The following is an 18,562-nucleotide window of genomic DNA, read 5'->3' as shown; positions in this document are numbered from 1 at the left end:
TATTGACACGCAGACCCATTACAGACAGGACCCCTTCCTCTCTTTATTGACACACAGACCCTTGACACACAGACCCATTACAGACAGAACCCCGTCCTCTCTTTATTGACACACAGACCCATTAAAGACAGAACCCCTTCCTCTCTTTATTGACACACAGACCCATTACAGACAGAACCCCTTCCTCTCTTTATTGACACACAGACCCATTACAGACAGAACCCCGTCCTCTCTTTATTGACACACAGACCCATTACAGACAGAACCCCGTCCTCTCTTTATTGACACACAGACCCATTACAGACAGAACCCCTTCCTCTCTTTATTGACACACAGACCCATTACAGACAGAACCCCTTCCTCTCTTTATTGACACACAGACCCATTACAGACAGGACCCCTTCCTCTCTTTATTGACACACAGACCCATTACAGACAGGACCCCTTCCTCTCTTTATTGACACACAGACCCATTACAGACAGAACCCCTTCCTCTCTTTATTGACACACAGACCCATTACAGACAGGACCCCTTCCTCTCTTTATTGACACACAGACCCATTACAGACAGGACCCCTTCCTCTCTTTATTGACACACAGACCCATTACAGACAGAACCCCTTCCTCTCTTTATTGACACACAGACCCATTACAGACAGGACCCCTTCCTCTCTTTTATTGACACACAGACCCATTACAGACAGAACCCCTTCCTCTCTTTATTGACACACAGACCCATTACAGACAGAACCCCTTCCCCTCTTTATTGACACACAGACCCATTACAGACAGGACCCCCTTCCTCTCTTTATTGACACACAGACCCATTACAGACAGAACCCCTTCCTCTCTTTATTGACACACAGACCCATTACAGACAGGACCCCTTCCTCTCTTTATTGACACACAGACCCATTACAGACAGAACCCCTTCCTCTCTTTATTGACACACAGACCCATTACAGACAGGACACCTTCCTCTCTTTATTGACACACAGACCCATTACAGACAGAACCCCTTCCTCTCTTTATTGACACACAGACCCATTACAGACAGAACCCCCTTCCCCTCTTTATTGACACACAGACCCATTACAGACAGGACCCCTTCCTCTCTTTATTGACACACAGACCCATTACAGACAGAACCCCTTCCTCTCTTTATTGACACACAGACCCATTACAGACAGGACCCCCTCCTCTCTGTATTGACACACAGACCCATTACAGACAGAACCCCTTCCTCTCTTTATTGACACACAGACCCATTACAGACAGAACCCCTTCCTCTCTTTATTGACACACAGACCCATTACAGACAGAACCCCGTCCTCTCTTTATTGACACACAGACCCATTACAGACAGAACCCCGTCCTCTCTTTATTGACACACAGACCCATTACAGACAGAACCCCTTCCTCTCTTTATTGACACACAGACCCATTACAGACAGAACCCCTTCCTCTCTTTATTGACACACAGACCCATTACAGACAGGACCCCTTCCTCTCTTTATTGACACACAGACCCATTACAGACAGGACCCCTTCCTCTCTTTATTGACACACAGACCCATTACAGACAGAACCCCTTCCTCTCTTTATTGACACACAGACCCATTACAGACAGGACCCCTTCCTCTCTTTATTGACACACAGACCCATTACAGACAGGACCCCTTCCTCTCTTTATTGACACAGACCCATTACAGACAGAACCCCTTCCTCTCTTTATTGACACACAGACCCATTACAGACAGGACCCCTTCCTCTCTTTATTGACACACAGACCCATTACAGACAGAACCCCCTTCCTCTCTTTATTGACACACAGACCCATTACAGACAGAACCCCCTTCCCTCTTTATTGACACACAGACCCATTACAGACAGGACCCCTTCCTCTCTTTATTGACACACAGACCCATTACAGACAGAACCCCCTTCCTCTCTTTATTGACACACAGACCCATTACAGACAGAACCCCCTTCCTCTCTTTATTGACACACAGACCCATTACAGACAGGACCCCTTCCTCTCTTTATTGACACACAGACCCATTACAGACAGGACCCCCTTCCTCTCTTTATTGACACACAGACCCATTACAGACAGAACCCCTTCCTCTCTTTATTGACACACAGACCCATTACAGACAGGACACCTTCCTCTTTTATTGACACACAGACCCCCTTCCTCATTGACAGACAGACAGAACCCCTTCCTCTCTTTATTGACACACAGACCCATTACAGACAGAACCCCCTTCCCCTCTTTTTATTGACACACAGACCCATTACAGACAGAACCCCTTCCTCTCTTTATTGACACACAGACCCATTACAGACAGGACCCCCTCCTCTCTGTATTGACACACAGACCCATTACAGACAGAACCCCTTCCTCTCTTTATTGACACACAGACCCATTACAGACAGAACCCCTTCCTCTCTTTATTGACACACAGACCCATTACAGACAGAACCCCTTCCTCTCTTTATTGACACACAGACCCATTACAGACAGAACCCCGTCCTCTCTTTATTGACACACAGACCCATTACAGACAGAACCCCGTCCTCTCTTTATTGACACACAGACCCATTACAGACAGAACCCCGTCCTCTCTTTATTGACACACAGACCCATTACAGACAGAACCCCAGACCCATTACAGACAGAACCCCGTCCTCTCTTTATTGACACACAGACCCATTACAGACAGAACCCCGTCCTCTCTTTATTGACACACAGACCCATTACAGACAGAACCCCGTCCTCTCTTTATTGACACACAGACCCATTACAGACAGAACCTCTTCCTCTCTTTATTGACACACAGACCCGTTACAGACAGAACCCCTTCCTCTCTTTATTGACACACAGACCCATTAGACAGAACCCCGTCCTCTCTTTATTGACACACAGACCCATTACAGACAGAACCCCGTCCTCTCTTTATTGACACACAGACCCATTACAGACAGAACCTCTTCCTCTCTTTATTGACACACAGACCCGTTACAGACAGAACCCCTTCCTCTCTTTATTGACACACAGACCCATTAGACAGAACCCCGTCCTCTCTTTATTGACACACAGACCCATTACAGACAGAACCCCGTCCTCTCTTTATTGACACACAGACCCATTACAGACAGAACCTATTCCTCTCTTTATTGACACACAGACCCGTTACAGACAGAACCCCTTCCTCTCTTTATTGACACACAGACCCCTTAGACAGAACCCCGTCCTCTCTTTATTGACACACAGACCCATTACAGACAGAACCTCTTCCTCTCTTTATTGACACACAGACCCGTTACAGACAGAACCCCTTCCTCTCTTTATTGACACACAGACCCATTAGACAGAACCCCGTCCTCTCTTTATTGACACACAGACCCATTACAGACAGAACCCCGTCCTCTCTTTATTGACAAACAGACCCATTACAGACAGAACCCCTTCCTCTCTTTATTGACACACAGACCCATTACAGACAGAACCCCTTCCTCTCTTTATTGACACACAGACCCGTTACAGACAGAACCCCGTCCTCTCTTTATTGACACACAGACCCGTTACAGACAGAACCCCGTCCTCTTTTATTGACACAGACCCATTACAGACAGAACCCCGTCCTCTCTTTATTGACACACAGACCCATTACAGACAGAACCCCGTCCTCTCTTTATTGACACAGACCCATTACAGACAGAACCCCGTCCTCTCTTTATTGACACACAGACCCATTACAGACAGAACCCCGTCCTCTCTTTATTGACACACAGACCCATTACAGACAGAACCCCATCCTCTCTTTATTGACACACAGACCCATTACAGACAGAACCCCGTCCTCTCTTTATTGACACAGACCCATTACAGACAGAACCCCGTCCTCTTTTATTGACACACAGACCCATTACAGACAGAACCCCGTCCTCTCTTTATTGACACACAGACCCATTACAGACAGAACCCCGTCCTCTCTTTATTGACACACAGACCCATTACAGACAGAACCCCGTCCTCTCTTTATTGACACACAGACCCATTACAGACAGAACCCCGTCCTCTCTTTATTGACACACAGACCCATTACAGACAGAACCCCGTCCTCTCTTTATTGACACACAGACCCATTACAGACAGAACCCCGTCCTCTCTTTATTGACACAGACCCATTACAGACAAAACCCCGTTCTCTCTTTATTGACACACAGACCCATTACAGACAGAACCCCGTTCTCTCTTTATTGACACACAGACCCATTACAGACAGAACCCCGTCCTCTCTTTATTGACACAGACCCATTACAGACAGAACCCCGTCCTCTCTTTATTGACACACAGACCCATTACAGACAGAACCCCGTCCTCTCTTTATTGACACACAGACCCATTACAGACAGAACCCCGTCCTCTCTTTATTGACACACAGACCCATTACAGACAGAACCTCTTCCTCTCTTTATTGACACACAGACCCATTACAGACAGAACCCCTTCCTCTCTTTATTGACACACAGACCCATTACAAACAGAACCCCTTCCTCTCTTTATTGACACACAGACCCATTACAGACAGAACCCCGTCCTCTCTTTATTGACACACAGACCCATTACAGACAGAACCCCGTCCTCTCTTTATTGACACACAGACCCATTACAGACAGAACCCCCTTCCTCTCTTTATTGACACACAGACCCATTACAGACAGAACCCCTTCCTCTCTTTATTGACACACAGACCCATTACAGACAGAACCCCGTCCTCTCTTTATTGACACACAGACCCATTACAGACAGAACCCCGTCCTCTCTTTATTGACACACAGACCCATTACAGACAGAACCCCGTCCTCTCTTTATTGACACACAGACCCATTACAGACAGAACCCCTTCCTCTCTTTATTGACACACAGACCCATTACAGACAGAACCCCTTCCTCTCTTTATTGACACACAGACCCATTACAGACAGAACCCCCTTCCTCTCTTTATTGACACACAGACCCATTACAGACAGAACCCCTTCCTCTCTTTATTGACACACAGACCCGTTACAGACAGAACCCCTTCCTCTCTTTATTTCAGGATTGTGATGAATCAACATCAACACTCGTTCATCAGTTTAACAATTTTAAACAAGTTTAAACACTTCACAAGAGTCATCACTTCAAAATGTGTAAATAAAGCTAACTGTTATGTAAAGATGAGACATCTTAGTGTAAACAACACTAGATCGTTAACTTAGCAACAAGTCGGTTATTATTACTAAAGCTGCATTTCAGGAAAACAACAAAAACTCAAAAACAACCCTGAGTAGACTGGCCAACCCTTCTCCACTGATCTACTGTCTGAGTAGACTGGCCAACCCTTCTCCACTGATCTACTGTCTGAGTAGACTGGCCAACCCTTCTCCACTGATCTACTGTCTGAGTAGACTGGCCAACCCTTCACTGATCTACTGTCTGAGTAGACTGGCCAACCCTTCTCTACTGATCTACTGTCTGAGTAGACTGGCCAACCCTTCTCCACTGATCTACTGTCTGAGTAGACTGGCCAACCCTTCTCTACTGATCTACTGTCTGAGTAGACTGGCCAACCCTTCACTGATCTACTGTCTGAGTAGACTGGCCAACCCTTCACTGATCTACTGTCTGTGTAGACTGGCCAACCCTTCTCCACTGATCTACTGTCTGAGTAGACTGGCCAACCCTTCACTGATCTACTGTCTGAGTAGACTGGCCAACCCTTCACTGATCTACTGGCTGAGTAGACTGGCCAACCCTGCTCCACTGATCTACTGGCTGAGTAGACTTCTATTCCAGCCCAGAAAATAGCACTCTTGATGATCATGTCTTTAGATGTGATGATGAGTTGGTAATCGGGTGTGTTATTGCTGGGCTGGAACAGAACCCTGCACAGCCAGCAGCTCCCGTTGTAACCAGGTTAATACACTGTGTGGGATGTTTAACTGTATACAGCATTCTGTTAAACATAGGTGGGCCAACACATATAACCCAGGATATACCCTTCGTCTCATGGGACGTTCATCGGGACCTCTCTCTTCATCTGCCAACAGGCTTTCTTTCACAGCATTCCGTAGCCGAGGACAGATTACATCACAAAGAAACAGGCTACATTATACTCCAATTAGACGGCACTGAATAGTATGTTGCCATTATCTCTCTATCGTCATAGTTTAACCCTCTAGGGACTGGAGAATCTGTTCATAATGACCTGTCCAGTGGGCTACACCCTCTCCCTTTACTGACAGATGAAGCTGCAATGTCACCTTCTTCCATGGCCATTATCTAGAAAATACATTTAGTGACTATTTTTAATTTTACAATGATTACATCAAGATAGCTAGCCAATAGGAAGTTAGCTAGCTGATGACATTTAATTCACTTAGCTAAACAGTGTGTAAAGTTAGCTAGCTCGCTAGTTAGCAGCTAAGTGGAGTTAGCCTACAAAATGGCCTACTGTAGCTAGCTAGCAGCTCAGTGGAGTTAGCCTATAAAGTGGCCTACTGTAGCCAGCTAGCTAGTTAGCAGCTCAGTGGAGTTAGCCTATAAAGTGGCCTACTGTAGCTAGCTAGCTAGTTAGCAGATTAGTGGAGTTAGCCTATAAAGTGGCCTACTGTAGCCAGCTAGCTAGTTAGCAGCTCAGTGGAGTTAGCCTATAAAGTGGCCTACTGTAGCTAGCTCGCTAGTTAGCAGCTCAGTGGAGTTAGCCTATAAAGTGGCCTACTGTAGCTAGCTAGCTAGTTAGCAGCTCAGTGGAGTTAGCCTACAAAATGGCCTACTGTAGCTAGCTAGCAGCTCAGTGGAGTTAGCCTACAAAGTGGCCTACTGTAGCTAGCTAGCAGCTCAGTGGAGTTAGCCTATAAAGTGGCCTACTGTAGCCAGCTAGCTAGTTAGCAGCTCAGTGGAGTTAGCCTATAAAGTGGCCTACTGTAGCTAGCTAGCTAGTTAGCAGATTAGCGGAGTTAGCCTATAAAGTGGCCTACTGTAGCCAGCTGCTAGCTAGCAGCTCAGTGGAGTTAGCCTATAAAGTGGCCTACTGTAGCTAGCTAGCAGCTCAGTGGAGTTAGCCTATAAAGTGGCCTACTGTAGCCAGCTAGCTAGTTAGCAGCTAATAATAATAATAATAATAATAATAATATAATAATATAATATATGCCATTTAATAATAATATATGATAATAATAATATAATAATATATGCGCTAATAATATATCCATTTAGCAGACGCTTTTATCCAAAGCGACTTACAGTCATGTGTGCATACATTCTACGTATGGGTGGTCCCGGGGATCGAACCCACTACCCTGGCGTTACAAGCGCCATGCTCTACCAACTGAGCTACAGAAGGACCCCAGCTCAGTGGAGTTAGCCTATAAAGTGGCCTACTGTAGCCAGCTGGCTAGTTAGCAGCTCAGTGGAGTTAGCCTATAAAGTGGCCTACTGTAGCTAGCTAGCTAGTTAGCAGATTAGTGGAGTTAGCCTATAAAGTGGCCTACTGTAGCCAGCTAGCTAGTTAGCAGCTCAGTGGAGTTAGCCTATAAAGTGGCCTACTGTAGCCAGCTAGCTTTAGCAGCTCAGTGGAGTTAGCCTATAAAGTGGCCTACTGTAGCCAGCTAGCTAGTTAGCAGCTCAGTGGAGTTAGCCTATAAAGTGACCTACTGTAGCTAGCTAGTTAATAATACCCTATTTAAACGTTTTTAATGTATTTAATTACTTGAATATGTTCTCCCACTGCTTCTGTTTTATGGGTCCTTAGAAACTAAATACTGGGCCATTTTCAAGAGATTTTCAGTGGTAACAAAGCGGCCGTGTGGACAGGATGAATGGACACAAAAGGAAATGGGGTTTGTCCCCAGAGCGGTTTAGAACGTGACCTTTGACTTTACCAACGTAATTCACTTTCAATAAAATATCAATCGCAGACTTGTCAGCGACACTTGATAATTTGCGCTTGAAAAACTAGCAACAACACCAACTACCGGGACGGTATAATCACGTGATTCACACCCAGCAGCCGTTCTATAGAAATGTAACATCTAATCAAAATGTGTTCGATGTGTTTTTACACCAAAACTAAATTCTCCAGACGGTGGTATGGCAAAGTGAGACTAGAGTGTAGTGTGTGTCTGTCTGCCTGCGTATGTAGTCTGTGTTAATCTCCTCAACGCTGGGAATTCCCCTCTCCCCCACTCCTGGCCCCGCCCCCTTACGTTGGCGGACTTTGTTTCCTGTGGCGGTGACATCACAGGTCAGCCTTTGGGTCATGGGGTTGCGTTTCCTGTTTGGCACGGCAACATAGCGGTTCACGGCCGTTCGTCCAATGGGGTTCGTTTTCAAACACGACTCTGTGACAAATTATCATTAATTTATAAAACAAGTTGGAATCTCATTTGGAGAAGAAGACAAACTGACTTTTACAATAAGACCAGAGTCCATCAACTCAATGAAAGACGGATTGAAAGAAGAATAGTGGAAAGAGGAATAGTTTTGAAAAGAGGAATAGTTTTGGAAAGAGGAATAGTTTTGAAAAGAGGAATAGTTTTGGAACGAGGGCTAGTTTTCTGTGTGTGGGGAAGGGAGGGGAAGGGGGGGGTTGCTGTCTCTGTCTGGTTAATCCCTCTCTCTGTTTTCACACACACAGCTGTTTCCTGGGGTGGTGGATGTGATTGAGGTTGCAATGTACCAGACTGAACTATCATACTAAATAACGTTAAACATCCTGTTGGCTCAGTCGGCGTGGTGCATGTAAGACCAAAGGTCGTGGGTTTGAAACAGCCTGGGGACACCTATTCATAAAATGGACCAATGACTTTGGATAAAAGTGAGAAGCTGATCCTGGGTCTGTTTTAGGTGTTGTTCCCTTCAGAGGCATTGGGAGATTGCTTCATAGAGCCCCTGGAACGCGTTCAGAAGCTGATCCTGGGTCTGTTTTAGGTGTCGTTCCCTTCAGAGGCATTGGGAGATTGCTTCATAGAGCCCCTGGAACGCATTCAGAAGCTGATCCTGGGTCTGTTTTAGGTGTTGTTCCCTTCAGAGGCATTGGGAGATTGCTTCATAGAGCCCCTGGAACGCGTTCAGAAGCTGATCCTGGGTCTGTTTTAGGTGTCGTTCCCTTCAGAGGCATTGGGAGATTGCTTCATAGAGCCCCTGGAACGCGTTCAGAAGCTGATCCTGGGTCTGTTTTAGGTGTTGTTCCCTTCAGAGGCATTGGGAGATTGCTTCATAGAGCCCCTGGAACGCGTTCAGAAGCTGATCCTGGGTCTGTTTAGTGTTGTTCCCCTCTTAGAGGCAGAACACAGGGTCAACACACTTTTATCAGAAAACATTGCTCTCTTTATTACTCCCTCTCTCTCTCTCTCTCCCCCTCTGTCCCTCCCTCCCTCCCTCTTTCTCCCTCCTCTCTGTCTGTGTCAGGGTTGAGTTTAATGATCAGTTTTGTTTGTTTGAACATTGTAGAGCATTCTAGAAGCCTCGGTGTCAGCCCACTGGACACACACTGGTTGAATCAACGTCGTTTCGCACTGGACACACACTGGTTGAATCAACGTCGTTTCGCACTGGACACACACTGGTTGAATCAACGTTGTTTCGCACTGGACACACACTGGTTGAATCAACGTTGTTTCGCACTGGAAACACACTGGTTGAATCAACGTCGTTTCGCACTGGAAACACACTGGTTGAATCAACGTTGTTTCGCACTGGAAACACACTGGTTGAATCAACGTCGTTTCGCACTGGAAACACACTGGTTGAATCAACGTTGTTTCGCACTGGAAACACACTGGTTGAATCAACGTCGTTTCCACGTCATTTCAATGAAATTACATTGAACCAACGTGGAATAGACGTTGAATTGACGTCTTTGCCCAGTGGGAAGAGTGTTTGTTGTGTGTGTGGTTGAATTATATAGCAAATACTTTCAAAGCTGTCAGCATGTTCGTCCAATGGAAACAATGGAATAAAAAGATCAAAACGACTGTTGTCTCTTCCTGTTCACAGAGTGAGTCGGTGAAATACTTCCTGGATAACCTGGACCGGATTGGCCAGCCGGTTAGTGGGCGGAGCTTCTTTACCTTTCACATTTCATGTCAGAACCTCTGGCCACCCCCCCCCCAATCTGTTAGTATTACTGACTATGTAATTACATTATTGTTGAATACTGTTGTTGTACATAAATGACAAACAAAAACAATCAAAGAGCATGATAATATTACTGTTCTCCTCCTCTCTGCTCCTCTCTCCTCCTCTCTCCTCCTCTCTACTCCTCCCCTCTCTCCTCCATCCTTCCATCCCTCTCTCCTCCTCTCTCCTCCTCTCTATCCTCCTCCCTCTCTCCTCCTTCCTCCCTCTCTCCTCCTCTCTACTCCTCCCCTCTCCTCCTCTCTACTCCTCCCCTCTCTCCTCCATCCTTCCATCCCTCCCTCTCCTCCTCTCTCCTCCATCCTTCCCTCCCTCTCTCCTCCTCCTCTCTCCTCCTCTCTACTCCTCCCCTCTCTCCTCCATCCTTCCCTCCCTCTCTCCTCCTCTCTCCTCCATCTCTCCTCCATCCCTCTCTCCTCCATCCTTCCATCCCTCTCTCCTCCTCTCTCCTCCATCCTTCCCTCCCTCTCTCCTCCTCTCTCCTCCACCCCTCCATCCCTCTCTCCTCCATCCTTCCATCCCTCTCTCCTCCTCTCTCCTCCATCCTTCCCTCCCTCTCTCCTCCTCTCTCCTCCTCTCTACTCCTCCCCTCTCTCCTCCATCCTTCCATCCCTCTCTCCTCCTCTCTGCTCCTCTCTACCCCTCCCCTCTCTCCTCCATCCTTCCATCCCTCTCTCCTCCTCCTCTCCTCCATCCGTCCCTCCCTCTCTCCTCCTCTCTCCTCCTCTCTACTCCTCCCCTCTCTCCTCCATCCTTACATCCCTCTCTCCTCCTCTCTCCTCCTCTCTACTCCTCCCCTCTCTCCTCCATCCGTCCATCCCTCTCTCCTCCTCTCTCCAGAACTATATCCCTAGTCGGCAGGACATTCTGTTTGCACGGAAGGCGACTAAAGGAATCGTAGAACACGACTTTATCATAAAGAAGATTCCGTTTAAGATGGTTGATGTGGGGGGTCAGAGGTCACAGAGACAGAAATGGTTTCAGTGCTTCGACGGAATCACATCTATACTGTTCATGGTGTCATCATCCGATCCAGGTAGGTGACAGACAGACAGACAGACAGACAGACAGACAGACAGACAGACAGACAGACAGACAGACACAGACCGAGAGACATACAGACAGACAGACAGACAGACAGACAGACAGACAGACAGACAGACAGACACAGACCGAGAGACAGAGAGACAGACAGACAGAGACAGACAGACAGACAGACAGACAGACAGACAGACAGACAGACAGACAGACAGACAGACAGACAGATGAGTAGGTACACCCACCCACCAGACCTGAGTATATGAGGTGTTGATGTAGCTGGGAGGTTTTGGGGGTGAAACCACATCTTCAGTTTTACGTGAGTCAAGCGGAAGGGAGACATTTCTCACCTCCTCTCCCATAGGTTCTGATGGAGGACCGGAGGACCAATCGGCTGGTAGAGAGCATGAACATCTTTGAGACGATCGTGAACAACAAGCTCTTCCTCAACGTGTCCATCATCCTCTTCCTCAACAAGACTGACCTGCTGGTGGAGAAGCTAGGCCAGTCTGACATCACTAAACACTTCCCAGAATACAGGGGAGACCCTCGCAGGCTGGAGGATGTACAGGTAGGATTTAACAGACTGGACCTACAGGTAGAATCTAACACACAGGACCTACAGGTAGAATCTAACACACAGGACCTACAGGTAGAATCTAACACACAGGACCTACAGGTAGAATCTAACACACAGGACCTACAGGTAGAATCTAACACACAGGACCTACAGGTAGAATCTAACACACTGGACCTACAGGTAGAATCTAACACACAGGACCTACAGGTAGAATCTAACACACTGGACCTACAGGTAGAATCTAACACACAGGACCTACAGGTAGAATCTAACACACAGGACCTACAGGTAGAATCTAACACACAGGACCTATAGGTAGAATCTAACACACAGGACCTACAGGTAGAATCTAACACACTGGACCTATAGGTAGAATCTAACACACAGGACCTACAGGTAGGAATCTAACACACAGGACCTATAGGTAGAATCTAACACACAGGACCTACAGGTAGGATCTAACACACTGGACCTATAGGTAGAATCTAACACACAGGACCTATAGGTAGAATCTAACACACAGGACCTATAGGTAGAATCTAACACACAGGACCTACAGGTAGAATCTAACACACTGGACCTATCGGTAGAATCTAACACACAGGACCTACAGGTAGGATCTAACACACTGGACCTATAGGTAGAATCTAACACACAGGACCTACAGGTAGGATCTAACACACAGGACCTACAGGTAGGATCTAACACACAGGACCTACAGGTAGGATCTAACACACAGGACCTACAGGTAGAATCCTAAGGTAGAATCAACACAGGACCTATAGGTAGAATCTAACACACAGGACCTACAGGTAGGATCTAACACACTGGACCTATAGGTAGAATCTAACACACAGGACCTACAGGTAGAATCTAACACACAGGACCTATAGGTAGAATCCAGGTAACACACAGGACCTACAGGTAGGATCTAACACACTGGACCTATAGGTAGAATCTAACACACAGGACCTACAGGTAGGATCTAACACACAGGACCTACAGGTAGGATCTAACACACAGGACCTACAGGTAGGTATCTAACACACAGGAACTACAGGTAGAATCTAACACACAGGACCTATAGGTAGAATCTAACACACCAGGACCTACAGGTAGGATCTAACACACTGGACCTATAGGTAACACATACCTGACCAGGTACACAATCACACCTGACCAGGTACACACACCTGACCAGGTACACACACACTGACCAGGTACACAAACACACCTGACCAGGTACACAATCACACCTGACCAGGTACACAATCACACCTGAAGGTACACACACACCTGAACAGACCAGGTACACCAGACCAGGTAACACACCTGACCAGGTACACACAAATCACACCTGACCAGGTACACACAATCACACCTGACCAGGTACACAAATCACACCAGACCAGGTACACACAATCACACCTGACCAGGTACACACACAATCACACCAGACCAGGTACACACAATCACACCAGACCAGGTACACACAATCACACCAGACCAGGTACACACAATCAACCACACCAGACCAGGTACACACAATCAGACCAGGTACACACAATCACACCTGACCAGGTACACAAATCACACCAGACCAGGTACACACAATCACACCTGACCAGGTACCAGGTACACACAATCACACCAGACCAGGTACACACAATCACACCAGACCAGGTACACACAATCACACCAGACCAGGTACACACAATCACACCTGACCAGGTACACACAATCACTCTCAGGTAACCTCTTCTCTGTCTGTCTCTCAATCACACCTGCCAGGCGTTCAATCACACCTGACCAGGTGCAATCATTCACACCTGACCAGGTACACACAATCACACCAGACCAGGTAAACACACTGTTTCAGGTCACTTTCACACCTGACCAGGTACGACACAATCACACCTGACCAGGTACACACATCCGCTTTGGTTCCACGCACCAAAGACACCAATCACACCTGACCAGGAGAACCAATCAACCAGACCATCATGCTCACACCTGACCAGGTGTACACACATTATACACCTGACCAGGTTATATACACACACACCTGACCATATACACAATCATTATATACACACACACATTATATACACACAGGTACAGACACACATTATATACACACACATCACACACCATTATATACACACACACACACACACATTATATACACACACACACACAGACACATCCGGTACACACACACACACACACATCATTACACACACACACACACACACACACACACACACACACACACACACACACACACACACACACACATTATATACACACACACACACATTATATACACACACACACATTATATACACACACACACACACACATTATATACACACACACACACATAATATACACACACATTATATAGGTATTATATAGAGCCCCCCCCCCTGTGTTTGTAGATTATAGAACCACTAGAAGGGAGGGTTTCCCTTCTGAACAGCGGTCCATGGTGGATGGACCAGACCGGCTGCCATTTTGGGCTTCTATGGACCCTTGATGGGCTGGATGTTAGAGTCACCTGCTCCGGAAGTTCTGCAGTTGTTTCGTGACGTCGGCCATTTTACATCAACTAGATGAAATTTGCCGCCATTTTGACAGTTCGTGTGGATTTTTAGAACTATATCTGTTCTAGAATTGATCTGTTCTAGAATTGATCTGTTCTAGAATTGATCTGTTCTAGAATGTATATTTCTATGACCTGAGTAACCACTGCACTGAGAAGCAGACAGACAGTCCTCCTGAACTCTGGACTCTGACCTGTGGAATAGTCAATAGGTCAATACAGGGTCATTATCTGTGGAACCCTGAGAGGTGAAAGGTCAAAGAGGCCTGACCTGTGACCCTGGGGATCGTAGTGGATTATGGGAACTGCAGTCTCAGGACGAGGAAGACTCTTAATGACATCACTGATATGATGACATTGCGGATGACATTATCACAGCAGGAGACCAATCATAGGACTGAGAACTCACATCCTGCTTGTCTCCAACTTCTTCTTCTTCAGCCGTTCCTTCTGATTCTGTTACATCAGAGATAGACAGAGACACTAAATAGAGGAGGAAGAGTTGGTAGAGAGACAGAGACAGAGACACTAAATAGAGGAGGAAGAGTTGGTAGAGACAGAGACACTAAATAGAGGAGGAAGAGTTGGTAGAGAGACAGAGACAGAGACACTAAAGAGAGGAGGAAGAGTTGGTAGAGAGACAGAGACAGAGACACTAAATAGAGGAGGAAGAGTTGGTAGAGAGACAGAGACAGAGACACTAAATAGAGGAGGAAGAGTTGGTAGAGAGACAGAGACAGAGACACTAAATAGAGGAGGAAGAGTTGGTACAGAGACAGAGACACTAAATAGAGGAGGAAGAGTTGGTAGAGAGACAGAGACACACTAAATAGAGGAGGAAGAGTTAGAGAGACAGAGACAGAGACACTAAATAGAGGAGGAAGAGTTGGTAGAGACAGAGACAGAGACACTAAATAGAGGAGGAAGAGTTGGTAGAGACAGAGACAGAGACACTAAATAGAGGAGGAAGAGTTGTTAGAAAGACAGAGACAGAGACAGAGAGAGACAGAGAGAGAGACAGAGAGAGACAGAGAGAGACAGAGAGAGAAAGAGAGAGAAGAGAGAGAGACAGAGAGAGAGAGAGAGACAGAGAGAGAAAGAGAGAGAGAGAGAGACAGAGAGAGAGACTAAATATAGGAGGAAGAGTTGGTAAAGAGAGAGACAGAGAGAGAGAGAGTTAGAGAGACAGACAGACTAAATAGAGGAGGAAGAGTTGGTAGAGAGAGAGAGAGAGACAGACAGACAGACAGAAGACAGACAGACAGACAGACAGACAGACAGACAGACAGACAGACAGACAGACAGACAGACAGACAGATAGACTAAATAGAGGAGGAAGAGTTGATAGAGAGAGAGAAAGAGAGAGAGATCAGTCCAGTCATATGTTATGTGATCACCATCGTGTTGCACAAGTGTTCCTCTTGGTGAACTTAAAGTGAGTTTGTCTCTCTCTCTCTCTACTCCCCTCCTCCTCTCCCTCCTCCTATCACATGTTGACGATATCAGTACATCATATTCAGGACAGAAACTCTTAATGTGAGTTTGTCTCTCTCTCTCTCTATTCTGTCTCTGTAACCACTGCCCCCTCTTCCTCTCCTTTCCTCCGCTGCCCCCCCCCCCTCCCCCGCCCACACAAAGGAGTGATTGTACCCCCCTCTCCTTCTCTGTTGTGGCTGGAAAGATGAATTAGTGACTCTGAGGGTAAAGAACCCCCCCACACCCTTACACCAGAACATCTAGTCTAACTAGTTACCAACACTACCTTATAACCACTGTCCCTCTCTCTGCCTCCTCTCCTCCCTCTCCAGACACTGTCCCTCTCTCTGCCTCCAGACCTCCCTCTCCAGACACTGTCCCTCTCTCTGCCTCCTCTCCTCCCTCTCCAGACACTGTCCCTCTCTCTGCCTCCCTCTCCTCCCTCTCCAGACACTGTCCCTCTCTCTGTCTCCTCTCCTCCCTCTCCAGACACTGTCCCTCTCTGCCTCCTCTCCTCCCTCTCAGACACTGTTCCTCTCTGTGTCTCCTCTCCTCCCTCTCAGACACTGTCCTCTCTCTGTTATGTGATCCTCCTCTCCTCCCTCTCCAGACACTGTCCTTCTCTCTGCCTCCCTCTCCTCCCTCTCCAGACACTGTCCTCTCTCTGCTCTGTCTCCAGACACTGTCCCTCTCTCTTTCCTCTCCAGACACTGTTCCTCTCTCTGCCTCCTCTCCTCCCTCTCCAGACACTTTCCCTCTCTCTGCTGTCCTCTCCAGACACTGTCCCTCTCTCTGCTTCCTCTCCAGACACTGTCCCTCTCTCTGCTTCCTCTCCAGACACTGTCCCTCTCTCTGCCTCCTCTCCTCCCTCTCCAGACACTGTTCCTCTCTGCCTCCTCTCCTCCCTCTCCAGACACTGTCCCTCCTGCTTCTCTCCAGACACTGTCCTCTCTCTGCCTCCTCTCCTCCCTCTCAGACACTGTCCCTCTCTCTGCCTCCTCTCTCCCTCTCCAGACACTGTCCCTCTCTCTGCTCCTCCCTCCTCCAGACACTGTCCCTCTCTCTGCCTCCTCTCCTCCCTCTCCAGACACTGTCCCTCTCTCTGCTTCCTCTCCAGACACTGTCCCTCTCTCTGCCTCCTCTCCTCCCTCTCCAGACACTGTCCTCTCTCTGCCTCCTCCCTCCCTCCAGACACTGTCCCTCCTCTCTGCCTCCCTCTCCTCCCTCTCCAGACACTGTCCCTCTCTCTGCCTCCCTCTCCTCCTCTCAGACACTGTCCCTCTCTCTGCACTCCTCTCTCCTCCTCTCCAGACACTGTCCCTCTCTCTGCCTCCTCTCCTCCCTCTCCAGACACTGTCCCTCTCTCTGCCTCCTCTCCTCCCTCTCCAGACACTGTCCCTCTCTCTGCCTCCTCTCCTCCCTCTCCAGACACTGTCCCTCTCTCTGCCTCCTCTCCTCCCTCTCCAGACACTGTCCCTCTCTCTGCCTCCTCTCCTCCTCTCCAGACACTGTCCCTCTCTCTGCCTCCTCTCCTCCCTCTCCAGACACTGTCCCTCTCTCTGTCTCCTCTCCTCCCTCTCCAGACACTGTCCCTCTCTCTGCCTCCTCTCCTCCCTCTCCAGACACTGTCCCTCTCTCTGCCTCCTCTCCTCCCTCTCCAGACACTGTCCCTCTCTCTGCCTCCTCTCCTCCCTCTCCAGACACTGTCCCTCTCTCTGCCTCCCTCTCCTCCCTCTCCAGACACTGTCCTCTCTCTGCCTCCTCTCTCTCCCCTCTCCAGACACTGTCCCTCTCTCTGCCTCCTCTCCTCCTCTCTCCAGACACTGTCCCTCTCTCTGCCTCCTCTCCTCCCCCTCCAGACACTGTCCCTCTCTCTGCCTCCTCTCCTCCCTCTCCAGACACTGTTCCTCTCTCTGCCTCCTCTCCTCCCTCCAGACACTGTCCCTCTCTCTGCCTCCCTCTCCTCCTCTCCAGACACTGTCCCTTCTCTCTGCCTCCTCTCCTCCCTCTCCAGACACTGTCCTCTCTCTGCCTCCTCTCCTTCCTCTCCAGACACTGTCCCTCCTCTCTGCCTCCCTCTCCTCCCTCTCCAGACACTGTCCCTCTCTCTGCCTCCCTCTCCAGACACTGTCCCTCTCTCTGCCTCCTCTCCAGACACTGTCCCTCTCTCTGCTTCCTCTCCAGACACTGTCCCTCTCTCTGCCTCCTCTCCTCCCTCTCCAGACACTGTCCCTCTCTCTGCTTCCTCTCCAGACACTGTCCCTCTCTCTGCCTCCTCTCCAGACACTGTCCCTCTCTCTGCCTCCTCTCCTCCTCTCCAGACACTGTCCCTCTCTCTCTGCTTCCTCTCCTCCCCTCTCCAGACACTGTCCCTCCTCTGCCTCTGCCTCCTCTCCAGACACTGTCCCTCTCTCTGCCTCCTCTCCTCCCTCTCCAGACACTGTCCTCTCTCTCTGCTTCCTCTCCTCCCTCTCCAGACACTGTCCCTCTCTCTGCCTCCCTCTCCTCCCCTCCAGACACTGTCCCTCTCTCTGCCTCCTCTCCTCCCTCTCCAGACACTGTCCCTCTCCCTGCCTCCTCTCCTCCCTCTCCAGACACTGTTCCTCTCTCTGCCTCCTCTCCTTCCTCTCCAGACACTGTCCCTCTCTCTGCTTCCTCTCCTCCCTCTCCAGAC

At 48.3% G+C, this 18,562-nt stretch overlaps 1 pseudogene; it reads left to right on the top strand.

Moving 5' to 3' along the window:
• LOC118373374 (guanine nucleotide-binding protein subunit alpha-12-like) overlaps positions 1 to 13,616 on the top strand; it is a 26,908-nt pseudogene extending 13,292 nt beyond the window's left edge.
• Positions 13,617 to 18,562: the final 4,946 nt, after the last annotated feature.

This window comes from Oncorhynchus keta, unplaced genomic scaffold (assembly GCF_023373465.1).
Source record: "Oncorhynchus keta strain PuntledgeMale-10-30-2019 unplaced genomic scaffold, Oket_V2 Un_contig_1871_pilon_pilon, whole genome shotgun sequence".
Classification (NCBI taxonomy): Eukaryota; Metazoa; Chordata; class Actinopteri; order Salmoniformes; family Salmonidae; genus Oncorhynchus; species Oncorhynchus keta.
The sequence above is the reverse complement of the archived record's forward strand: the minus strand, read 5'-3'. Positions and strand labels throughout refer to the sequence as shown.